The 27,642-nt window shown below is 39.0% G+C and overlaps 1 protein-coding gene and 1 pseudogene across 1 annotated transcript in view; one reads left to right on the forward strand and one right to left on the reverse strand.

Moving 5' to 3' along the window:
• The window catches only part of Pard3b (par-3 family cell polarity regulator beta), a 1,010,698-nt gene that overhangs the window by 773,061 nt on the left and 209,995 nt on the right, over window positions 1–27,642 (reverse strand). The gene's annotated exons all lie outside the window — the stretch shown is intronic.
• LOC130869648 (adenosylhomocysteinase-like) lies at window positions 14,883–16,038 on the forward strand (annotated as a pseudogene).

A 27,642-nucleotide genomic window follows, 5' to 3' on the forward strand; every position in this document is an offset into this window, starting at 1 on the left:
AACAATAGGTGCCGTGATAGAGATAGACAGGGGAGAGTCATGGAAACCATTTCTTTTGTTGGTGAAGGAGAAGGCCATCTGAGGCTGGGCGAAACTATCCCTGCCTAGTCAAGGTTCCCAGATTGAGAGCTCCCATAGATTCTGGTGTGATTTTATTGTAGCTAGTACATTGCCTCAGTTCAAATTCAACTCCAAGTTGGGAGCTGCTAACCTCAAACACTTTGCATGCTGTACTCTGCAGATAACAAGATTTTTAAAATATAAAATCAAGCTTTCATCAAGCTGACCAGGTTAACCAGTATGAACTGTACACGGAGTGGTATATATCAATGATATGAATAAACACAAAGGTAAAAAAAAAAAAGAAGAGGAAGAAGGAAGAAAAGAGAAAAAGAGTGAACAATGGCAATACTCAGAGTTGAAAGTTTTCAATATATGGCTTAAGTTGAAGGAAAATATAAAGAAAGGCTAATAGTAAAGGCAAAAAAAGGGGGGGGGGCAACATATCTGGAAGTTGAGCGATTCAAGCAGGAGAAAACAAAAAGAAAGCCAAAACTGTGTTATACATTGACATTATTTTAGATTTTAGTTTTTTCAATTTGTTTTGTTTATTTCACTGACAGCTGAGGGGGTGGGTTTTGAACAAAGTCTTAACTGTAATGAAACAGGAGTCCATGTCCCCTAACGTGTAACATAAGGTTGGCAGGAAAGCAAACATTTCTATGCTTCGACCAATAGGCCAATATGTTGCAGAGAATAGACTTACCTCACCCCTCCCAACTGCCCTTTTCAGTAGCGTTTTCCAGCATCTTTGTTAGAAACAACTCAGGCCCTTAATGTCTATCTCACACAGCATTCATTGCATGGCCCAGAGTGAAGATCTCCCTAAAATTCCATAAGACAAGTTCTCTCTCCACCATTTGTCCCAAACACTGTGTTAGATGCTGTGAGGAATAAAATCAAGATTCCAACACTGAAGAGTCTACGCAGGCCAGTAGAATGAGATACAGAAGGAAAAAACAACAAAACACTTCAGAATATTCTGTAACAGCATCAGACACAAAAGTTGTGTCCTCCCTGAATGAAGAGTGGAGAAGCACAGGAAGAGCTGAATGAATACAAATGTGGAACCCAAATGCAGAGAGCAATGCCAGGGAGAAATCCACACTCAGAGTATGCACCTGCAGTTTCAGTGCCCTGCAGGACCACTGATGAACCAGGAAAACCATTCAGTGTAGACTAAACCAATAAAAAGTTATCTAAATTTTACAATGACTTTCATATCTTTTTAAGTTGTCTAAACAAGAATGGTTTGAAATTACATAGTTCTCCTCTCATTGAGCTAATATCATTTCTCAAAATAATAATTATTAATTAATAATAAACAATGACTTGATGTAGAAACATGGATTGGCAAAAACTTCATCTTAAAATTCTAAAATTCATTAGACCTTACATAGTGATATGAAATACATTTGTTTAACAAAAAGTAAAAAAAAACTACAAATATCCACTTATAAATTAATTTTCATTACATTTAATTGTCCGATTTTTCTTCTTTATATAACATATAATATAATTTCCCAGTAAGCTAGTATTATTCACAGGTATATATTTTGGGTAAAATCATTAAGTAACTCTAATTTATGAAAGTAACTTAGTACAGTAAAGGAAATAGGAAGTTTGAACTTCCTCATGGTATAAAATTTTTTAATTTAATCTGGTTATATTTTCTTTCAGGCAATAAATTTATCAATAAAGTAAAAATTTATTTCAGTAATGTATTTAAATATAAAATAGAGTAGGATGTTTTCCCTGAACTCTTGTAATAAAGTTATTTTTAATTGAGAAAACTTTTCCCATATGCTATAACTTTTTGAACATTTTAACTATTAATAATATGTAAACTAGTCTATTTTCTTAAGAAAGCTTCAGATTCTACAATATAAAGTTCTTAATTTATGGCTAATTTAAAACGAGTACCAAAACCACAATGCAAATGTTATCTATATATAGCATAGCCAGAGGCAAATATGCAGGATTTGACCAGAACCAGAACTACCTGGGCTAAGCATATTCACGCACGCATTTGTAAGTTCCTTGAGAATGAGGCAGTTATGAGGTCACTCAGTTGCTGCGTTTCACAAGGGCTCATGTGCAGGCTGTGGTAGTTAATATTGACTGCCAAATTGACAGGACCTAGAAGAGACTAAGCTAAGCATCTAGTCCTGCCTCTGTGGGATTATGTAATTAAGTTTGCCTCTGGAAGGGCTGTGAAGGATTTCCCAGATTAGGTCAACTGAGGCAGGAAGCCCCACCCAGACACAAGTTCTCTGCTTCCTCACCATGTTTGCTCATAAATACAGAGAGAAAAAAATCAAACAAACAGATATGAAGTGCAAGCAGGATCCGGGCTTACAACCAGCCTACCAGCAATGGAGCAGACAATATGCGCACATATGACTTTCTCCATTAACATCTCTCTGTCCTTAAGTAGTTGATGACTTTCTCTCAGAAAATTTGAAATTGGTCATAAATAATGATATAGATGCAAAATAAAGAAAACATAAAAAATGTAGGGTACTGGGGACCAAATATCACTCACATTTGTTAGTAAAGACCTCTTACATTCAACTTTCAGTTCCTGATCAGGCTGAAAGTCGGCCAAACCGTGTGTTATATGGGATCTCCATCTTAGAACAGAGGGGAGAAATCACTTCTCCCTGGTAAATCTAAAAGTATTTTCACACTCCTTTTTCAACACTCCTATTACAGTTGTTTATGAGTGTGTATACACTGTGGGTGAAAGAATGACATGGGGCACCTGTGGGGTGAGAGAGCAGTTGATGGAAGTGGCTCTCTCCTACCACGCGGGTCCCAGGGAATGCAGACAAGGAATGAAGGCAAGTGTTTGTACCTGTTGAGCCCCACCCCCAGCGTCTTTTATACACATCTGAGAAGCATGCTTTGCTGAGCTGGTCCTTTTATGTTTGAAAGTTCCAGAATGAAATTCAGGACATGCCTTTTTGGGCAGGCTCACCTAGAGCGTTCTCTACTAATCTAATCATAGAAAAGGTTACACTGTAGAATATCTGCCTTTGACAAACGTGTAGGCTGTTTCCAAGTATTATTCTTTGTACCTAAGATAAAAGAAACTCAGATGTCATGGTGTCAAGTGGCAAAACCAGTATCTATTGTCAGCCTGGACTGGCCTCTTGAGACTTTCCGCCCCACACGCATCCCTTCCCCTTGGTCTGAGTCCATTCTGTCTGGAAAATGGGAAAGGTACCTGATCTTTGCAGCTACTTTATTTCATAACAGTAAGATAAACATAGCTTTCCTATGTGCAGCAAGAAACAAATACCTCATCTCCAAATTTTCTAAAATCACTACCAACTTATTTATTCAAACACTGAAGGAGAAAGGGGCAAGACTCAAGTAAATCTTACTTTACTTATTTACTTTAATACTTGCAGTGGCATTTCAATTGTATTTTAATAAATAAAGCTTGCCTGAAGATCAGAGAGTAAAAAATCCCACTGGGCCAACCTTACAGACCAAGTAGTGGTAACACACACACATTTAATCCCAGTAGCCACACTAGTTGCCATAGAAACCAGGCAGTACATGTCTTTAATCCCAACCCTAGCGAGGATTATAAAATTGGAGGAGACAGCTCACTATCACAGTCTCATTCTGAGATTCCTGGAGGCAGGATTGCCATTTTGGACTGAGGTTGAGGTAAGAGCCAGTGATAGGCTGCTTTGCTTTTCAGACCTTCCTGTTGAACCTTAATTTCTTTCTCTGAGTTTTTATTAATCATGCTTCAAATACTTATTTGTAATACATCCCAACAGATGTATTGTGGAACTAATTATAATAAAAGGAGATATCTTTTTTTTAATCTTAACTTGCACAAATATAACATTTTAACGTCATTATTAAACTTTTACATTTTGAATGTTTCTATAAAAACTACTTTTATTACTTTTAATTCTGTGATGTCTTTATGTGAGTACATGCACATAAGTAGAGGTGCCCGAGAAGTCAATAAGTGGGTGCTAGATCTCCAGGAGCTGAAGTGAAAGGATGCTGTGAATAGGATGATTGGCATATGGGAAGGAACAGTGGTCCTCTGCAAGACCAGTGCCGATCTTACCTGCTAAGCCATGCTGATTTGGGAAGGAAGAGTGGTCCTCTGCAAGACTAGTACCGATCTTACCTGCTAAGCCATGCTGATGTGGGAAGGAACAGTGGTCCTCTGCTAGACTAGTGCCGATCTTACCTGCTAAGCCACCTTTGCAGCTTATGCGGATATTTCTGTTTCTTACATTTGTTATATTTTTTTTTTACTTATTTATTTATTTTTATTCTTTTTTAATTAAAATTTCCACCTGCTCCCCATTTCCCATTTCCCTCCCCTCCTCCCAAATATTGCCCTCCCCCCACTTCCCTTCCCCTATCCCCACTCCTCTTCTCCTCCCCCCACTCCATTCCCCCTCCCTCTCGTTACTGAAGAGCAGTCCAAATTCCCTGCCCTGCGGGAAGCCCAAGGTCCTTCTATCTACGTCCAGAAAGGTGAACGTCCAAACAGGCTAAGCTCCCACAAAGCCAGTTCATGTATTAGGATCGAAACCTAGTGCCATTGTCCTTGGCTTCTCATCAGTCTTCATTGACATTTGTTATATTTTTTTGATTGATTTTATTGAGCTATACATTTTTTCTGCTCCCCTCCCTTACTCTTTCTGCTGTGGGACAATGATCTTTTATCCTGTCACTTGTATTATTTTTAATAAAATGCTGTACAGATATCCAAAGGAGCTGTAACAGTTTGCACTCCCACCAGCAATGCAAAAGTGTTCCCTTTACCCCACATCCTCTTCAGCATAACTTGTCATCAACGTTTTTGATCTTGGCCATTCTTGCGGGTATAAGATGGAACCTCAGAATTGTTTTGATTAGCATATCTCTGTTTGCTGAGGATATTGAGCATTTCTTTAAATGTCTTTCAGCCATTTAAGATTCCTATGTTGATACCTAGACATAATACAGGCAATATACAACAAGCCAACAGCCAACATCAAACTAAATGGAGAGAAACTCCCAACCATCCCACTGAAATCAGGAACAAGACAAGGTTGTCCACTCTCTCCATATCTATTCAATATAGCTCTTAAGGTCCTAGCTAGAGCAATAAGTCACCAAAAGGAGATAAAAGGAATACAAATCAGAAAAGAAAAAGTGAAACTCTCACTGTTTGCTGATGATATGATAGTTTACATAAGCGACCCCAAAAATTCTAACAACGAACTCTACAACTCATAAACACTTTCAGTAATGTAGCAGGATACAAGATTAACTAAAAAAAAAATCAGTAGCCCTCCTGTACACAGATGATAAATGGGCTGAGAAAGAAATCAGAGAAACATCACCCTAAACAATAGCCACAAATAGCATAAAATATCTCTGAGTAACTCTAACCAAACAAGTAGAAGACTTGTATGACAAGAACTTTAAGTCTTTGAAGAAAGAAATTGAAGACGACACCAGAAAGTGGAAAAATCTCCCATGCTCTTGGGTAGGTAGAATTAACATAGTAAAAATGGCAATCTTACATAAAGCAATCTACAGATTTAATGCAATGCAGCAAAATTCTTCACAGACCTTGAAAGAATGTTACTCAACTTCATATGGAAAGCAAAAAACCCAGGATAGACAATCCTGTACAATTAAATAACTTCCAAAGGCCTCACAATCCCTGACTTCAAACTCTACTACAGAGCTACAGTACTGAAAATGGCTGCTATTGGCATAAAAACAGACAGAAGGACCAATGGAACCGAATTGAAGATTAATCACCACACCTTAGAACACCAGATTTTTGACAAAGAAGCAAAAAATATCAAATGGAATAAAGAAAGCATATTTAACAAGTGATGCTGACATAACTGTATATCAACATGTAGAAGAATAAAAATAGACCCATATCTATCACCATGCACAAAACTCAAGTCCAAATGGATCAAAGACCTCAACATAAAGCAAAACACCCTGAGCCTCATAAAAGAGAAAGTGGGAAGTACACTTGAACACATTGGCACAGGAGACCACTTCCTAAATATAACCCTAGTAGAACAGACACTGAGAGAAACAATTTGCTATCTCTTTTACTCAACAGAATTTTTTGAGTATTTTAAGCAATTTATTTAAATGTACATCGATGATGATGGTGGTGATGATAATGAAAATGAGTCTATATCTAGAACTAAGCATCACTATTTTTGCAGGATAAGGACAGTAATTGAGGAAACAAATGCCAGGCACAGATTCAGTGCCAGAATAAATCTCCAACTGTGTACCAAAGTTGGCATGGGCAAGCTTGGGACAGCCTGCTGCTTATTTGTGGGCATTTTTTTTTTGACAAACTGCTAAAGCATACCTATTATTAAACATCTAATTATATAAAATGACAATTAAGTGAATTGTTAAAAACAATTATAACAAGAACTTTAAACACTTCCTAATTATTTAATTGCATCTTATTGCCATCCCCACTTGAAGTTATTCATATCAATTGTTATCTGCATATACTTGCCTGTGTTCTGCTTACGAACATCACACAAGTACTCTGGAATTGTCTGTGGTCAAAGTATTTTGGCAATCAGCAAATGCTACATATCACTCATCTAGCCCTGAAAATCATTTGGTAAACTATTACCAGTATGTGACTGTAGACCTTACCCACAAAGAACTGAGCACATTTACAAGGAACAGTTGAAAGGATGCCATTACCTTTGTTACATTACCACAAACAACCAATGTGAGCAAACACTTTACAATATATGTTAGTTTTCTATTGTTCTGATAAAACATTATAACCAAGGCAACTTATAAAAGAGCTTACATTGGACTTAGAGTTTCAGAGGATTAGGGTCCCGAGTGGAGGGGACAGCAGGAAGCAGACATGGTAGCTGGAGCTATTATCTAAGAGCTAAGGGCAAACATCTTGGACCACAAGCAGGAAGCTGTGAATAGACTTAAAGTGGCATGAGTCTTTAGAGCTCCCAGTGACACACAGAAGCTTCCCCAAACAGCATCAACTGGACACCAAGTGGACATTCATTATTTAAAACAGCAGCCATCATTCATTCTGCTCCTGGAGATAACAGTATGCCATCATGACATGACACTTAGATATTTAAGATTATGTAAGATTTCATATCAAAACCAATTCGAAAATTTGAACAGGGGAGGCAGAGGGATGGCTCAGGGATTCAGAGATCTTACTGCTCTTCCTGAGGAGAAGAGTCCAAAACCTAACACCAGCAACAAATGGCTATAACTTCATCTCAAAAAGATCTGATGCCTTTTTCTCCCACACTGGTCTATGTAGACCTCTAAACACACACACACACCTTTTAAAAATCTGAAAGACAGCCCAGGCTATCAGAAAAGTAGTTATAAAAAACAAAGTACTCTGGATGCTGTAATCCATGCCTACTAGTCCCAAACCCCTTATTGACTATTAACTCAGGATTATTTCTATTTCCTAGTTTTGAATAAGTTCTCTCTCTTTTAAACATATCCCACTGCAACTCAACAAATCAAGAATGTTCCCAAACTCTATAATAAAGTACCAGGAAAAAAATCTTAATTCCTCGTACTACATATAAAAATTCACCCATGCAATAATAATGAAAATAATGAAAAATGCAGCACCCAAAATAGATTTTGACATGTGCAATGATAAAAGGGAGAAGGAAAGAATTTTAAATAAACAGGTGAGTAGTGAAAATAGGAAGTGAGACTCTCTGAAAGACAATCACCCACGGGGTCTATTTGAACTACACTGTCTTGAAGGACTGCCGTTCAGATTCATAATCACAGAAATGCGGCACTCACACCAAATCCAAACAGTGAAACCAAAACAAAATGCATTCATGACTACATAAAGTGGCTATTTACAGAAAAAGAAGGATTTTGTTTTTAATCAAATCAGGTCACAGACATCTGGGGGCTTTTTCTGAGGATGCAGAAACTTGGGAATAGTGATCTAAAATATGAATGAACTATTCTGAATAAAACCAAAACTTTGCTACATCAAAGAGAAAAAAGAATGAGAAAGAAAACGTAAAATAAAGCAAGGCTGATATATCCTGCAAATACCCATCACTGTCAAAATCAGCCTGCACTGTTATTGGGGACTTCTTTTGATCACCTTGGATTAAACAAAAACTGGTCCTCCTTTCTCCTTCCTTATTCGTGCACACGTGGAAATAAAACCACAAGGAACTCTCCAGGAATGTCAGCAATGCTGCTAGCCACCAGGTGTTCATGATATGCTAAAAGGTTTCAGTGATAAGGAAATCTAAATAAAAACCCTCAAAATTGTAGCATTATTATAGATATTATTATCTTGTTCAGTAAGACAGATTAAGAGCTACGTGGGAGGTCATCCAGCATCTTATGCACACACCTTCTAAATGAGTGAACGCAACCATCCAGGATGTAAACTCACTACACTAGACTCCACCACACTTTCCAATCAGTCACTCTAGAAATGTACCGTTTCTCATAGGCCTTACTTTACATTCTAGGGTTAATTTATGAAATATAAGGTAGAAGAATGGCAAAGGACACAGAATATGAGATTATATGGTGGGAAGTCTAAAATGCTAAGGTTTTTTTTGTTTGGTTGGTTGGCTTCTGTTTTTTACTACTTCAGCTCTTTTAAAAAATCAGCCTTATTTCAAAGAAAAAAAAAAAAAACTTAGGTCTTGTCAGGTTCTCTCCTTCACACAGAACCATGAACATAAAGAGTGTTTATTATTGCTCCTTAGTCAACAATATTTGATCTGAAGAGCACAAAGGTTCTGATCCCAGTGATTTGTTTAAAGATTTCAAGCTTAAAGCCATTATTGCTGAATTCTTTAACAAGCAGAAAACGGCAAAGTAGATTGAAAGGGATAATATTTTAAGTACTTTAAGAAAGGTAAGATCAGAGAAGTACAATATGTTCTGATATTTGTGCATTTATCCAGGAAGTTCAGCACATATCCATAACAATCAAAAGTCTAATAAATGTATATTTGCTTCGAGATTCACTATTCAGAATTTTTCTGTTTAACCAAATTGGAGAAGTCTTTCTAAATTAGATTTTTAGCATCCTTCCCACTATCATTATCAGATTTCACAAGGGCATGACCTCCAAAGAACTTTGTGTTAAATGTAACAGATATAGCCTCACATTTTTCTGAACCTATAATCCCACACACAGCATAAAAATAAATTTTAGATACAGTAAGGCAGTACAATAGATTATGAACATTAAAAGAAATTGATGTTCATCCAAAGACAAAGGGCCATGCTTTTAGCTCTTTAGGGCAGAAGTGATGAGGAATGATAAATAGAAGTAGTGAAAACCCAAGCTTAAATCTTAATTAAGGACTTTCCATTTGTATACTAGAAACTGGTAAAAATAATAGGAATTCAGACAATGTTAGGAAAAATTTGGTTTGAAACCTGGAGAAATCTGATTGTTGGCACCAGCTTTATGCTGCAAATGAAGAAATCCTAGAACTCTAAGTTACTGGATAGCCATCAGAACTGTGGGATCTACAGTTAGAACTGCACTGAGCTTGAACTTTTCACTGCAGATGGGCCATTGAAGCTGAGTCAAACTTTCTTCAGTTACAAAATTAGCCTCACAAAACCAGAGAAAAGCATCCAGAATCTGTTCCATGTCCATAATTGTCTGTTTCATCAAAACTATTCTTCTGAAAAGTAAGGCGGGGAGCGAGACACAGCAAAACAAGGTGGCACCTCCCCGGAAGGCAACCTCCATAGGCCAACCTGGGCAACACTGCAAGACCATGCCACAGATGAAAGCTAAACAGATAATCTGAGTAAAATAAAAATGAAACATAGACACAGTTTAGAAGTTCATTCACAAAGCACTTGCTATGTCCTGCTAGTACCATGTGTATGTTTGTGTGAATGGCAGCTCAGTCACGAGTATAAGACACTGCTGATGGGAAAATGTGCTGAGAAAAAGGACTGAGTTTAAAACTAAAGTATCTCTTATGAGCTCTCTGTTCTGACCAAAGGGCAAACAGATCTGATTGTTGTGGACATCACAACTATGTCATCACAACTATCCTGCACCTCTGTGTGACTACAGGGGAGTGTCCAATTCTAACAGAGGAGGGGTGAGCATGTTCTGTTATACTAGAGACTTACGTCCTAAAAGCAAATGGTAATCGGCTCCATTTGCTGACAGAAACTAAGTTAAGATAAAAGCTATGAACCTAGAGCCTATGGCTTGGAAGAACCTCCTTCTTTACTATGTTGACAATTTTGGACAGTGTTGCTTCTTCAGAGATTCCATAGTGGCAGCTATTTAGCTGATGTCTTGGGGATACAGAATGTCAGTTCAAGTTAAAGAACCAGCTCAGTCTCTGGTGCTGGCTCACAAACACCGGAGGACTTTTCATACCACATTTGGTTCTTCTCTCTTCTCTGAACCTTGTCTGCAAGCCAGTTTATTCCTAGCATCAAGATTCATCATGGTTAAGAGACTCTGTTGCATTGTTATAACCAGAGCAATCACTCCAGTTCTTTAGGAAGAAAAGATTCTAAGATTAAACATTCTTAAGATGTCAAGCAGAGCTCCAAGTCTCCAAAGCAATGGTGAAAGTTTTTAGAATGATACCATCCACCGCAAACTGATTTTAATCACAATCAACTAATTCAAGACCCTGGAATTAGCAGAAAGGTATGACTCAAGAAATAAAAATGTTCTATCAGATCTCTAGTTAAAAAATGCAGAAAGTTGATTGTCACCAAGTTCTTGGAAGTAGAGACCATAATTCTAATGTAGACATAGCAGATTTAAACATTTTAAGAAGGAAGCTGCTCACCAATGTTTAAAGTTTAGATTTACATTCTTAAAAATAGGGGATTATGTTTCATGGATTTCCTGGTGGTTCCTGCTTCCTTACAGAGTTAAACTTAATCTTTATGACATCACAATTCTAAATAATGTAGTTTTTTCATGTATGCAACTTGCAAGCCTTTCCCTACTTTTAAAGTCATTTAAAAACATATGAAACATCTTATTTTGATACTGAAATTGTTATAATTGTATCTTTAGATTTTATTATTTATATTAATATGTCCTCAAAATCAAAAGCTTTCTTCTAGCTTAAACACACACATCAATATTACGTGACATATACTTAATAGAAGTGAAAAAAATGAAGGTGATTGACTGCATGACAGCACTGTCATGTAGATATTAAAATGGAAGGGATGTAGTTAATATACAAAAAACTTCTACATCAATTATATGCTATATATACAACACTATATTAAATACCAGATAAAATTTTCATGTATATTATCTTCTCTAATATCATAAAATATACACTTTGCTATTTCTATAATTTGTACCATAATTTATATATTTCCCCTTCTTACAATATCTTTATATTTATCATCTTATGACCAGTACCTTTAATAACAAAACTAGTACCCAGCCCCTTACAATGGTCTGTAATGCATTCATCAGTGAAAGACTGGGAACTAATCCACAAGATTATTTATTGGAAATTCATACATCTTACTATCATCAAAAAAATCTTGCTGTCAAAAATGAAAGGGCATCTAAAATCTATTGAAGCCTGCTTGATCTCCTCCAACATGTCTACCTGAATTTAAGCAATAAACAAAATATACCTGTTTAAATATCACATAGGAACACATCAAGAAGTGTGATTTCCTGATCTTATGGATTAAGCAAAAAATAAATTTAAGCTAAAAATACTGGGGCTAAATTTCTATATGAGAGGAAAAATAGCATCTTGATATAAATGTTTTCTGATGGATTCAATGAATTTGAGTCAGATTAATAATTATAGTATTACAAAAATCACTCAGAGAAACAAGCAGCTTGTCACTATTGTGTAGAACATGAGCAATAACACAGGCTATTAAGGAAGGAATCCTCCCATAGATTCTGCATCTTCTGATGGTCAGGCTGCTGGGGTGCAGTTTTCTTCAAGTCTTAGACTATCTCTGCCCCAATCTCGATGAGGATACCTTCCTGTCTCTTTTAACAGGTCTTTAATGCATATGCATTCTATTGAACAAGCACACCTAAGAAAATGCAAGTAGATATTCAATTAGCACAAGAGATTCTCACAATATGCCCATAATAAAAGATGGCTGCTAGTGGATTTGACAAGCAAATCAGTCATGAGTCATTATAGAAACAAATTTATTCATAAAACATGGATTTAACATCCAACATAGACCAGATACTATCTTGAAAGTTCAAAGATGATATTCATATTGCCATAAAGAGCTCAAGCTATGAAATCAATACACAAATCCACTTCAAAAGTGACATTCTGCCAAGACACAGGCTAGGATATGATGGGGAGGATATTTACCTAAAGTCAGTGGGAAGGGAGAGATCTGAGAGCACTGCTCTCCACATACTTACATCTGTTTGTAAAATCGGTGTTGGGCATCCTCCCCAAACATATTTTTCTTTAATGGTAACTGGCAATCTAAAACTGTATTTTCAATTTAAAAGTGGTGAGGCAGGGCTAAAGAGTTGGCTCAGTGGTTGAGAGCATCTGTTGCTCTTGCAGACAACTTAGGTTTGGGTCTCAGCAACCACATGGCAGCTCACAACTACAGGTAACTCCAGTTCCCCTTTCTGACCTCCACGTATATGAAGCACATGTACAGTGTATATACATACATGTAGGTACACATTAATAAAATAAGATTAAAAACTTTTTTTTAGGTAATAGCACCAATTAAAAATGTATTGCTGGTCCAAAATCCTAATGTCTGAATTTGAACTATCTCTATACACACATACATACAAACAACAACAGAAAACCCCAAACAGCAAACTCTTTCAATCCCATCTTCAAGAGAAAGTAAGCTCTCCTCCTTATGGTATCTTGCTATCATTTATATACTCTAAAAATTTTATTTATGGAGAGGCTGTCATCAAGTGTAACTAGATGAAAACCTAGGAGGAAGGATGTTGTAAGTTGTCTTCCTGAACTGACACCTCTAATAGTGATTGTGCTGAGAGTGTACATTTCACAAATATATTTTCACATTGGCATGGAGCTGCACCTCCCTTCAATGTCTGTGCATCAGAATTTGATACCATTTTGAGAGAAAATTCTAATATACAGTAAACTGACAAAAACTGGTGTTTTCTAAGAAGCAAGAAGAAAGGATACAAAGTGAAATATAATAATATGTACTTCCCTGGCTGAATTGCCTCATCAACCAGAGGCAGCAAGTCAAATAGCCCCTGGAGAAGTAGTGCCTAAGGATGAGGAATGATCATACTCTGGGTGGGGAAGCCTTGTTCCTAAATCTATCATAATACAGACTCAAAAATATGTGCTCAGTAACTCCAAGGGTGCCATAAAAATGAGTTTCCCATTTCAACTTTGGTGAAATGATGCAAAAAGCTATGTTAACAAGCAAGAAGCTTGAGTATGTTTAGCTGCTCTCAACTCTAAAGAGATAAGACACTAACATCACATGTGCTCAGACAGCTGAGTATCTCTCTATGTCACAATCATCTTAGAGTGCATGCCTGGCAAATGGTTTTTAGTTTTATTGATATTTTGCCTTTATTGCTCTGAGAATGGGAGTATAGTGCTGTGACTGTAATTTCCCCAATATCTGGTGCTCTGAGTGATATTATGATTAATATTGCTTCTCACGCATTGCTGGGACTCTCACACACCATCTCCAAAAAACTCTTGTTGTAGTTGTGGAGTTTTGCTATCTGCCTGCTGAAGAAAATCAATCAATGTGCATTATTTTTTAAGTTTACAAAGGTCATATTTGCCGTGCCATCATAAAGAGTACAGAGGGATACTGACAAGAGGAAATGAATAGGATAAAAACTTACTGGCCAGACTAAGCTCTGATGACCTCCTTAGGTCCCCTGCAATGTGGTGATTCTTCACCTGTTTACCTCATTGCCATCCAAGAAGATGGCAGTAAATTCAGGCCACTATCTGGAGGCAGAAGTGCAAACAGGTCACAGAATCTCTGGGCTCCAGTAAGTCACAAAAGGACCAAAAGCAAACAAAAAGTGGCCAATTCAAAGCTCCATAGCACAGGAGAGTCATGCTTTGTTTGACTGGGACACATTTTATAGAAAAAAAATAGAATTCAACAAAGGATCTCACAGATTAGACAAGAATAGGAAATTGGAGCTTAGAGAAAGATGTCCCTTAATTTCTTGTAGGTAAAATTCCCTTAGAATTAGGCAAGAGACTGACATCAATTTTTATACCTTCCCATATATGCCCTAAACTAAAAAGTAGTAATAATTTTGTGTGTGGGGGGAAATTCCACACACCTATACATTGTGATGGGTTAATATCACCTGATAAAATTTCTAGGTATCAGCTCAACAATTGAAATGGTTCATAAAGAAATGGGGTAAAAATAAATAGAGCCTAATAATTTATTCAACATAGACATATACATATTTATTAAGCTTGATGCATGCCAGGCCTTGAGCTATTACTTAGAATGAAGTAACTGATAAAAAGTACTCTGCTGTTCTGCTGAAATCAATAGGAATAACTCTTCATAATAATAAGAGACTGAGAAGTGCAAATGGTTTTGTAGATTTAATATAGTATTGTAAGGGCATCCCTCTAACTTTAATGTATCAAGTTATAGATAAACTACAAGGGAGGTGTGACTTCCAATGACCAATGTAATCATGACTAACAGGTACTATGATAAAGAATAGAGTTAGACCTGTCCCATACCATCCGATCACCTTCACTGAGTTCCTCAGTCCTAGTGGAAGTGCCACCAGCATGTCTAATAAACCGCCCTACAAAGTCACAAACATTGGATTAGCTGCCTGGGGACGAAGGGCCCTGCACATAGCTGAGAATGAGATGCCAGTCTTGAAGCAAATGCGGGAGATGGTCCAATCCACTGAGGGGTTCCTCCATTGATGGCTGCCTGCCCATCGCTGTGGAGAGTGCTGTCCTCATCAAGACTGTCTCGTGGCCCTGGGTGCTGAGGTGCAGTGGTTCAGCCGCAACATCTTCTCCACTCAGAACCATGCAGTAGCTACCATTGCCAAGGCCGGCATTCCAGTGTCTGCCTGGAAGGGTGGTGCACGGAGCAGACATGGCCCCCTCAATATGATTCTGGATGATGGTGGTGACCTAACCAACCTCATCCACACAAAATACCCACAGCTTCTATCAAGCACCTGAGGCATCTCTGAGGAGACCACGACTGGGGTCCACAGCCTCTGCAATGGGCCAGTGGAATACTGAAGGTGCCTGCCATCAACGTCAATGATTCTGTCACCAAGAGCAAGTTTGACAACCTCTATGGCTGCTGGAAGTCCCTCAGAGAGGGCATCAAATGGGCCAGGGATATGATGATTGCCCTGAGGGGTTTTGTGGCCTGAGTCATCATCACCAAGATTGACCCCATCAATGCACTGCAAGCTGCCATGGAGGGCTATGAGGTGATCAGCATGGATGAGGCCTGTAAGGAGGACAACATCTCTGTCACCACCACAGGCTGTGTTGACATCATCCTTGGCCTGCACTTTAAGCAGATGAAGGATGATGCCATTGTGTGTAACACTGGACACTGGATGTGGAGATTGATGTGAAGTGCCTCAATAGGAATGCTGTGGAGAAGGTGAACATCAAGCCCCTGGTGGACTTCTATTGGCTGAAGAATGGGTGCTAAATCATCCTGCTGGCTGAAGGGCAGCTGGTCAACCTGGGTTGTGTCATGGGACATGAGCAATTCATTCACAGACCAGGTGATGGCACAGATTTAGCTGTGGACTCACTGAGATAAACACCCAGCTGGGATGAGGCAGTGGCCAAAGCCCACTTGGGTAAGTTGAATGGGAATCTGACCAAGCTGACTGAGAAGCAGGCCCAGTATCTGGACATGCCCATCAACGGTCCCCTCAAGCCTGCTCACTACTGCTACTAAGAGCCATGACTGCCCTTCACTTTCCAGCGCCATCCTTGTTCCACACCCTACCTCTCTTTCCCAAGAGCACATGTCCCCAACATTTCAGTTGTTTCACTAGTGTTTGTCCCACTGGGGCTGGTTAATCTGTCTTTGGCCTCTGTTGTGTCTTTCATACTGTTCCAGGTGTGGTGAGGGGAATTGTGAGTCTCCAGTCAAGGGCCATCCAAAGGGGACATGAGCTCTGGAGTCTTGGAAGCCCTGAGGCAGGATGTGGTTAGTGGTGGTCTCAAGCCTTTACCATCCAGACCTCACTTGGTCTTTAGATCCATGTGTTTGGTTTCTCAGCCCAGGACCGGAGAAGGAGCTCTACCAGAAAGCTGGAAAAACGGGAGTTGAAAGGTTCCTCAGAGCTTGGCTTATTTACCATTGGGCTGTCTCTTTAAATCTCAGAATACTAGGTTGGTACTTTGGTCCCTATTTCATAGGGGTTAGAAGAGATTATGAGATAACTAATCAAGAAAGAACAGGTGACAGAAAGATAGAAAGGGGCCAGAAGAAATAAATAGGCTAAGGGCTGCCACTATTTTGTAACTGATGGTTCCTATCACAAGCCTGGGTCACAAAGAGATTAATTTGGTTTATAGTGTTTAGAATGTTAACAAAGGAAAGTGGATTGAATAAAATCTGTTTCAGCCTGACCCATCCAAGAAACTCCTGCCATTAAATTCCAATCTATAGAAATCCAGTATCCAGCGTTCAAGGAAGTGGCTATTGAAAAACAGAGATAAGGAGGGAGAAGATTGATTGTATGCATTCATATAATTCTTGGAGGGGAAAGCAGGCAGAATAGTTTCAAGGATGACAAAGAGTTACATCTGGTAAGAAGCCATCACAAATTAATGGAAAGCGATCAGTAAAGCCTCATTATACTTTTAGAAACACAATGTCCCTTGGTATAAACAGCAGGCAAGCCTGCTCATACTGTCAGAGTCTTCAGAGAATGTTGTATCTTTGGATTTGATCTGAGACCTAATCCATGAAGAATCAACATTGGCACTTGACTTTTTTGGTTGCCATAAGGATGAAAGTTATATTTATCAAGTAAGTTCACGTTTGTGCTCACAGGGCCCTCGACCCAAGTCCTGAAAAGCATAAGCTTCCAGTCAAAGAGCACATGAAGCACAAATGCCCAGAAGCCTCCATCGCTGTCTGGCACAGTCAAAATAACCTGAGCTATCTCGTGCTTGTTCATGGATGGTGGATGACAGAAAAGTTGTCATAAAAATCATCATACCAGCATAAAATTGAGTTGGACACAAGACTCACATTTGTAAAACAATTGCTAAGTAAAGTTTAGTATGAAAAGTTCTAAGTACACTACTTCTCTTTCAAGGCAAAACAGTTAGTTGGTAAGGCTACTTCTCTTTTAAGGCAGAACAGCTAGTTAGCAGGGTTACTACTCTTACAAGACAGAATAGCTATTTAGTAGGATTACTATTCTTACGAGGCAGAACACCTAGTTAGTAGGATTACTACTCTTACAAGGCAGAACAGCTAGTTACTAGGTGAGGATATGGACTCTGAAGTCAAACTGACAGTATCAGGATAAATACTATTGTTTGAAGTCTAGTTGGCAATCTGTAACAGACTGAAAGTGACTGCCAGGCACAGCACGGTAGGTGATATAGGCTCAACTGTGTTATCCCAAAGATCCAGTGATATTTGGAGGCATGGCAATAGAGAATTAAGGTTGGATGACATCATAGCAGTGGAATCCAATGGCTATGGGGCTGATGCCTTCAGAAGAAAAAGCAGAGTCAGTGAAGATCAGATCCTTTCTGTATCACACAGGGAAGAGGCTACAGATGCCACAGTTAAAAAGAATTCGATCTGAAAGCCATGGAAAAAAGACTTACAGAAATACAACCTGACTAATATGAGCTAACAGCCACTCCAGGTACTCTCCACGCAGGCTGGGTTTTATCTTTCTATATATTACAAGCATGATGTCGCCCTCAATGACTCCTTTGTACAAAGAGCTCAGAGAAGCCAGCAAGAAGCATATCAAGCTGCTAAATAAGTTCAGACTATTCCAGGGACATCAGCTAGGCATGAACAATGAAGCCTATGGGACAGGAACTGTCCTACTGGACTAAAAGAAAACGCTACAATAGGTAAGTGACACAGGAATCTTCAAGGGCAAGCACTCTTTGAAAGTGAAAAAGAGTCATGAATCTAGAGAAGCCAGGCTGCTTTGTCATATGAAGTGGAAATAACCAGAAACCAATAGTGTAAAAGAAAAATTAAAACACTACTAGAAATTACAAAACAAAATAAATAATGCATTGCTTAATTGCCTGACATAGGCGGAAAAAATACATTTAAAAATATTACCAATAGCTTTAGTTACACGGAATTTCATTTTCAAATGACTAATTTAAAATATTTTAAAAACTGATGATTGACGTAACTTTGTCAAGCAGATAAACAACCAGGAGTGCCTTAATATAGATTTAGCAAACAATATCTTAAGTGATTTACTAATATGAGAAAACCTTCTCTCATGCATATGCAGTGAAGGCAGTTATTCCCAAGACAAAGAGGAAGGCACAGCTGTAACACAACGGAAAACCAGCAGACCCTTAGATAATTAGGCTGCTCAACATTCCAGCGTAACAGAGCCAGTGACATTACATTCTCCATACTAGAGTCTAACACCTCTGAGTTCACAAGATTTGTGACTTCAGTTGTTTTAGGAAGAGATTTAATTTTCATTATTTAACATCAAGCAAACTTTCAACAGCATTATTAGCCTGCAAACTCATAGTCCTAGAAAAGAATAAATATTAAGAGAGAGTCTGAATATAAAACTGCAAAAGCCATTAACACACAGTGAAAGATTTTATGTGGCATAATTCATAATGTACCATATTAGCAACCAAAACAGTGTACTGAGCGCCTTGCTTGACCAACAAATAGATTAAAACAGAGAAAATATGAGACTTGAGTTAGTCATACCAATTGAACTATCTTATTGGACTTCATCAAGGATATGGTCAGAAACTTTAAAAGCATCTGTTCTTCATACTCAGAAATCATTAATTATTGGAGTTACTTGTATTTAAGTCAAAAGGAAGTTAGAATTTCCCTTTAAGTAAAAGACCATCAAAGACAAGTGATCATTTCCATTGTTTTATACTGACCAGGCTTACAACTGAGTGCCTATGGCTAAACCCTTCACACCTCGACAGGGAATGCAAATGACAACACGAAAACTCACTTTATTCTACGACACAGCCAAATATGGAGACAAATTTACCTTAAGAATTAACCTTGTATATTATTAATGAGAACACAACAGAGTATAAATGTTCACAATACTATATTATTGTAATAAGTTTAAATACATATAAATTGAACCTTAAGTTTATATTTTTGCATTATGATAATTCTGTTTAAAGTGTTTGTTTTGTACATTTGGTTTAATTCCATTCAATCTACTATAATAAATTTCTAAGAATCTGGCATTGAACTAGAACGCAGACTCATATTCTAGCCACTATATTTTACTTCAAAGAAAATAAATACAGACGAAAGATCCATTTGGGTTGTGATCTATAAATAAGTTACTCACATGAAACAGAAAAAAATCATTATAATTAGATATCACTAACATCGCCTCTGCCCATGGCTGTGGAAAGCTCACTTGAAGTACAGCCTCCTCCGAAAGGGATGTCACCTGCTCTCTGAGAGATGCAGGATAAGAAGCAGGAGGAAAACGCACCCAATTTCCATTTCCACATTGATGGGCACCCCCATTCTGGCTGCAGTCCTTGCAGAGCTCCACTTTAAAAAGGTCCAGTGAAAGAGCATCCCTACTGGCTCAGATGCATCACTCAGAGCAGGAAGAAGAGGAAGCTTTCCTTCTGCTGCTTCTTGGTCAAGCCATGCTACAAGAATCCACCAGTGACCCTTTGTATTGTCAACACTCTCTGCATGTGTACACCAATAAGCAGAAGCCGGAAACTCTGCTGTTTTGTATCCAGACAGGCAACATCCTCACACTCAGATACCACTGTGCCAATTGAATTACTAGGAGTTTGCCCAGGCTTGTGTTAGCAGAGGGAGTGAGTTTGGGGGAGAGCCCTATAATATATGGGGCTGGTAGTGTGGGGCAAGGGTTCTTTCCAGTAGCAGTCAGAAATAGTTTATAGAACACATTTATGTTATTTATAAATTATTCAGAACACATTTTTTACTATACATAAATTATTTAAAAAACTTAGTTTTGTGCCAGTTTTCCATTCTTTCTAGATGATAACCAATTATTTGCCCATAACTATCAAAGACTATAATGCTTTAAAAATCAAACTGTATAATATTTTTATATCTAGTGCTGCTAAGGTTTCTATAGTTACCCAGGAAAGGGTCATGAGCGGCTGAAACATACACACTCCTCTCTGATAATTAGCTGCATCACGATAGACTGACAACACTTAATGATTAATTAGGCAAAGGACTCAAATCCTTAGCAGGAGGTAAGAGCACAGGATTCACAATGTAGTGAACACCTCCCAGAGAGACACGGAATACAATGAGAGCTAAATTTTAAAATGCAGGTTTGCAAATTCCGTATTAGTAATATAAATGTCTCCTTAGGGGTCTCACAGTAGAGAAAATGAGGAATTCTTCACTTGCCAAATCAAATTGAAGCCTCTGCTAAATAGCTCAAGCAGATTCTTTCAATGTTGTTTTTTGTATGAAATTTAAATCTTCCCCTCTTTCCATTGGGGAAATAGGGCTAAGAGATGGCTAAGTCATCTATACCTTAACCTGGACTTTGTTTTTAAAGTTCTACAGTTCACACGACACTTTTCATACTTCCCATCACCTGATCTCAGTAGACAAATAAACAGAGTCAAGGTTACACCTCTAGGTCAGCCTGGCCCTAAACATGGCCATGGTATCACACATTAGCCACTTGCCCAGGGTTATAGTGAAGTGTCATGATTATTTGTTATGACAATTGGTAGGAGATAGAAAAGGCAAAGACTCCTGGGCACGTTGAATCCCCCACATCTTTTGAGCTTCAGAAATTCCATGTCACACCATCAGAATGGTGTCTACATTATTTTGTCATTAATGTTTTCTACGAACTGCCTCCTAATATGTTTATATCTACAGACTAGAGAAGCTCTAGCCTTAGTCAGAGAAGTTTGTTTTCATAGAGGGCGACGGTTAGTGCAGAAACTTATAACTGGTCAGTGTACTGAGAATAAGTGACGGCTCGCTCCTCAGACCCAAATGACAGATGTCACCTCCCCCACCAAGGCTCAAGGTCCAGTGTGGAAGGAAGGTTGGAAAGGACGGGAAGGGCTGTGTGCAGTGCTGATGTATGGATATGACATGGCTCTTGCAACCATGAACATCCTAGACCAGTGGCTGCCTACGAAGATCTACAACAAGAAAGAAGTAGAAGGGGACATAGTTGAAAATAAGTGTGTTTCTGGGATTAGGACAGAAGAGGAGAGCATAACAAGGGTGACTATGATCACAATGCATCGCATTCATACAATAAATTGACAAAATAAATTAATAACTACACTTAATATAAAACAAAAAACATGAACAATTCACATTTATCTTTCAGTATATGTTCTATTTTTCTGTTCTATCTTTAATAAACAAATATAAAAGATAGAAAGAGTATAAAAATAAATGTGTATAAAACATATACAAAAAAGAAAACAATCAGCAAGGTCCATTGCAGCATGAAAAGGGGGAAGGAAGTCATGCCTCTCTAGGACACTTGCTTCATTAGGAGACAGAGAGAACTAGCTAAAAGGATAACCATAGGACACACCAGTACTGTTTAAGCTTTCGTTATTAAATCTGAATTTATTTATTAAATTATTTAGAGGGGAAATGATAAAAATGATGGGCTTCAGTTAGGGAGAGAAGGGAGCCTAAATGCCCATGCAGGAGGGTAGAGGGTAAAATAACAACAAAGACCTCTAAAAGAGCTATAAGGAATCATATTATTAATGATCTAGCTAAAAATACATATAACAAATACATGTAAGTCAGTATATATGTTGTTTAAATGTAATTTTCTCATCTGGGTTAATAATGCTCGCCTAGAAGCACCAACACTAGGCATTAGAAGCCCTCATTTTATTTGTTGGTCAGGGTTGTCCACGTGACTTCCAAAATTTATAGGCTATTGTTATTTCCCTCAAGATAGAAGGTAAGTTCCTATTGCTAAGGGCACCATGCACTTCAAACATAGGACCCAGAGGCCTTGAGATGGATCTGACCCAATGTCTCCTAGCTGAGGATGAACTTTCACATACCAGAAGTGCCATGCAAAATTTCAAGGCAGGGAAACAGTCAGTAGTCCTCTCCAGCTATGATGCCTATGACCCACAATGGCCAGCATTGCATGATAAACCCAAGGCCGCAATAGTGGCACACACAACATGGTGGTAACTTACAGCTTTCTAATTGAACTTACAACCTTTTCAACAAGGAGAAAACCATGCCAGGTACTGGAAAAGTAGTCAACTAGCAAAGCCTCGTGAAGGCATGAAATTTGGCAGAGAACCTACAACTGCCACTTTACTCCCTCACATAATCCTAACCACACTCTAAACATTCATCCTTATACCACAGGTAAGTGTCACTCTTGGTCATTTTGAAGGAAAATTATTGTTGCAACAGACATATACCATTACATAACACTCAATCAATCAAAATGTAGAATTGTGAAGCCCAGTCCCTAGAACACAGCTCCTACCTCTAAAGCTCAGGAATTACTGAAGAAGAGGGGCAGAAAAGTTGTAAGAGCCAGAGCAATGGGCAGTTTGATGCATGGTTGTGTCAACTAGAAATGTCACAGTCACGTCAGCAGGGTCGCCTAAACATGGACTGAACAAACGGACATGCTAATGTGGAAAAGACTGTGTTCCTGAGACCTCAACCCTAGACAAAGAACTCAGTGGGAGAAATGGTCTTTTCCTGGGAAGAGCACACCTTTGTTATCCGATATGAAATGGTCGTCTCTGGTTATACAAGAAACATTACGCCGACTGAGCAGGTTGTATTCTCTCTCTTCCCCTCTCTCTCTCTCTCTCTCTCTCTCTCTCTCTCTCTCTCTCTCTCTCTCTCACACACACACACACACACACACACATATAAAAATAATTAAAGAAAAGGAGACCACAAATTTGAAAGAGAAAGGGGGAATGGTACATGGGAGGTACTAGAAAAGTAGGAAATTATTTAATTATGATCCCAAAATAAGCAAAAATCATGGAAAATTTCTTCTCAGACTGGGAGGAGATAATTTTGATGTACCAGGCACACATCATCAACAATTTAGCAATTTAAAAAGAAATGATAGTTGTTTATGGTCTTATAGAAACGTCTTTTTAAAAATCAATTTTGTAATGGAGGAAAGAGGCAGAAGAAAGGTGCAAGTCTGTTCAGAGGTTGTCAAGAAAGGCGACACTAAGGAAATAATAGTAAAAACCAGAGCCTTGAAGCAGAGAAGGCATCGACTCCATAATGAGGGCAGGTCAAACATCTTCACCAAGAAGAAGGTGTATTTAAAATGTATACTTCTGAAAAGAGTTGGACTCCCTGCTATGAAGACAGAACGTCTGCAGTCAACTGATCACAGAACAAAGAGTTCTGAAATGAGGAGAATAGGGTTGCTGGGGCCCAATGTAGAAAGTTTTGTAGGGTATGGTTTGTATTTTGTTTGAGTATGGAAACACATACAGTAATCCCAGTGTATGGGAGGCAGATCAGGGAGTGCCACTGTGGGTTCAAAACCAATCTTGGTGATAAGTTCCAGGACAACCTGGACTGTATAGTTAGATCTTGTCTTTAAAAACAGATTTGTTCTTTACATAAAAAGCAAGATATGACCACATCCAAAAGACATGGAGTATCACCCAACTGATTAAACGAGAAAAGATGGAAAGGAAATGGCAGACACGTGACAACGGGTAAGTAGATTCTTCAGCAGTCAAGGCTGGAGGCAGCTTAGAGTACAGCAATGTCCTGCTGTCACTAATAAGAGTCTACATTTTAGAATAAGAGCGTTTGGCCATGAGGTAAGAATGGATGAGAAGAGAATACACTCTGGTGAGTTTCTCTCTTCTGGGATCACAGACTCAATCATAATGGAAATATCCTATCCACCCATCATCATATCTACTTTCCACCACAAACCTGCACCTCAAGTTTTGCTCTAGCTGTCATGGCACTTGTGCTCGTTGTTGTACATGTCTGTACCCTTTCTCAGCGCCATCTCATTTGTGGTGCTCCTTTCTGTAACCACAGAAATAATGGTTATTTAAACAGTTATTTAAAATGTTCGGTGGCTCTCAGTGATCAACAGAATTTTATTACCATTTACTAACATCAAACTTAGCAAGAATTAGTTTGCAAAGCATTTCAGTAAAAACCACAGAAAGTGAATGGGAGCAGGAGAACGATCTCAAGGATGTAGAAACAGATGTGTTTCAGCCTTCATTTAAATTCGTAAAAGCTTTTGTATCGTTTTCCATTCATTTCCCCCTTGCCTACTATCACCAGTACTCAGAACAGAGCCTAGAACAGTGAATTTGCCTATGATGAGGCCCCAGTACCAGTAAGGGGGACCATACATTAAGTGTTTATTTGAATTCTGGCTCCGGAGAATAAAAACTGAGTGATTATCATTCTTGCAAATGTTTTCTAAGGAAATAAGTTTGGTCATTTGTGGGTAAACTGTTAACACTTTGCGCAATTCGTTCAGAGTTGGTGTTCAGTGGTTTGAAATCTTTGTCTACATAAGTTTCAAAATTGCTTTCTCAACAACAGGCACAAACATTTCATTAGTTTTAGCTACCATCTCTGTTGGGAAAGTGCCTGGTAAGGGCTTGCCATGCAAAATTTGCTAGTGATTGATTCTTTGACTTCCTTCTCAAGTTCACAGGGTTGGTATTATCTTGCTATTTTTTTCACATGGACTTTACCTATTCACTACCCCAACTCCTGTTTGGAATCTTGGGACAAAGGCTACACATAATTACATATTCCCATAACTTCCTCTCCTGAGCTAGGAAATCCACTCCCTGCCAACACACACACCTGGCAGGGGTGTGAAAGAAGTTGTTACCATTGAACATGATCGCACACCCCAAATCTCTCAAACCCTCTGATACCACCTTTGGATCAACTTGAACTTCTACCTTGGTGTTCTGGAGCTTTGGCCATTCAACTCCAGGCAAGAAATAGCTAACTTCCCTCCCTAGTGCTCACTATAGGATTCTAGGCAAGTTTTAGTACACAAAAGGCAAAATTGTATGAGTATGCTCTGTGGAGTGCAGGAGAAAAGATTAGAAAGGGACATAAATATTACACACATGTCTGCTTCTGTGAAGTGGCTTCGTGACTGTTTAAAAACTAGAGAGCATAATAAAATATCACGACTGCTAGCCAGGCTACTAGGAAACACTAAAGGCATCCCATCACTAATCATCTATCCTGAATCCACACAGGTAATATAAAGAGGAAACTATTCTAGTATCATTACTTCTGAGGCCAGCAAGTCCATCCAGAATCTGCTTTTCAGTACATCACCTCCATATTGCAGACTATAGTTGATTAAAACTTGCCATCCTATGAACCTCTCTAGAAAATCCTTCAACTTGCCACTACCACCCTATATCAGTCACAAAGCTAGCAGAGATCAGCACCAGTGACTGTTCTCTAGAGCATTGTTTCAACAAAATTTCTCAAGGGATTACTTCGTTCAATAATATTTCTTAAAGAGGAAGTCAAATGAGTACAGAATTTTTATATCAGGAGATCATTGGATCACAGATGCGGTAACTGGCACATTCTAGTTGACCAGTCTTCAGAAAGCCCAGAGTCTCTGCTGCTACAAACAATGAATGAATAGTGATTCTCTAAGGAAGGCATTAAATGATTCTTTGTGCTTTCTCATCGGGCTTCTGAGAAACATGCTGTCATTACACCTCTCCTCAGAGAAGAATGTGCTAGCCAGGAAGATTTTATATAACAGAATTAGTCTTGCTAATTTAGCCATGTTGCTTATTTGATTTCTCTCCTCAGATGACAGGGAGTTAACAGAGCATACACATTGAAGGTATCTGCCAGAAACTGAGGCCCTGCGAAATAACTAATAGAGAGAGCCAAGCAAGCAAAATTATCCATATCTAAGGCTTTAAATGTAGTGAACAAAGAAGCTCATGGGCCATAAGCGTCTCCAAGGAAATGCTTGCATTGTGCTGGGAAAATGAGTTCATCACCACGAGCCTCAGATAAATCACATATGTTTCCTTGGATTGAGACCCTGAGTTGAGACTTACACGTTTGCACATTAAAATCCCAAGGACTTCCAAGAAGTTAATTAACCAAACACAACTTAATTAACCTTCCATCTTCACTTCCTCTACCTCCCAAAATAAAGTTATGAAGATTTTCTTGATAAAATATTCTGGGAATTAAAAATAGATAATATTATGTTAAGTTCTAAGATCCTTTCCATCATATGAGCATTCAATTACTCTTATTATTGTCATTATTAGTATTAGCTACATCCATGAGGCTCAGGATTTAATATATCAGACTTCATTAAAAAGTAGAATTCTGATAAAACTGTCTGAGTCTTGCCCTTAGACTTCTGGTAGCCAGAAGGTGTTGTCTGTACAGTACACCTCAGCTCTCGCAGTTCACACTGGAGCTCTGCTCAGTACACCTCAGCTCTCGCAGTTCACACTGGAGCTCTGCTCAGTACACCTCAGCTCTCGCAGTTCACACTGGAGCTCTGCTCAGTACACCTCAGCTCTCGCAGTTCACACTGGAGCTCTGCTCAGTACACCACAGTTCTCGCAGTTCACACTGGAGCTCTGCTGAGTACACCACAGTTCTCGCAGTTCACACTGGAGCTCTGCTCAGTACACCTCAGCTCTCGCAGTTCACACTGGAGCTCTGCTCAGTACACCTCAGCTCTCGCAGTTCACACTGGAGCTCTGCTCAGTACACCTCAGTTCTCGCAGTTCACACTGGAGCTCTGCTCAGTACACCTCAGTTCTCGCAGTTCACACTGGAGCTCTGCTCAGTACACCTCAGCTCTCGCAGTTCACACTGCATCTCAGTACACCTCAGCTCTCGCAGTTCACACTGGAGCTCTGCTCAGTACACCTCAGCTCTCGCAGTTCACACTGGAGCTCTGCTTAGTACAAGTACACCTCAGCTCTCGCAGTTCACACTGGAGCTCTGCTCAGTACACCTCAGCTCTCGCAGTTCACACTGGAGCTCTGCTCAGTACACCTCAGCTCTCGCAGTTCACACTGGAGCTCTGCTCAGTACACCTCAGTTCTCGCAGTTCACACTGGAGCTCTGCTCAGTACACCTCAGCTCTCGCAGTTCACACTGCATCTCAATACACCTCAGCTCTCGCAGTTCACACTGGAGCTCTGATCAGTACACCTCAGCTCTCGCAGTTCACACTGGAGCTCTGCTCAGTACACCTCAGTTCTCGCAGTTCACACTGGAGCTCTGCTCAGTACACCACAGTTCTCGCAGTTCACACTGGAGCTCTGA

This window comes from Chionomys nivalis, chromosome 2 (assembly GCF_950005125.1).
Source record: "Chionomys nivalis chromosome 2, mChiNiv1.1, whole genome shotgun sequence".
Taxonomy (NCBI): Eukaryota; Metazoa; Chordata; class Mammalia; order Rodentia; family Cricetidae; genus Chionomys; species Chionomys nivalis.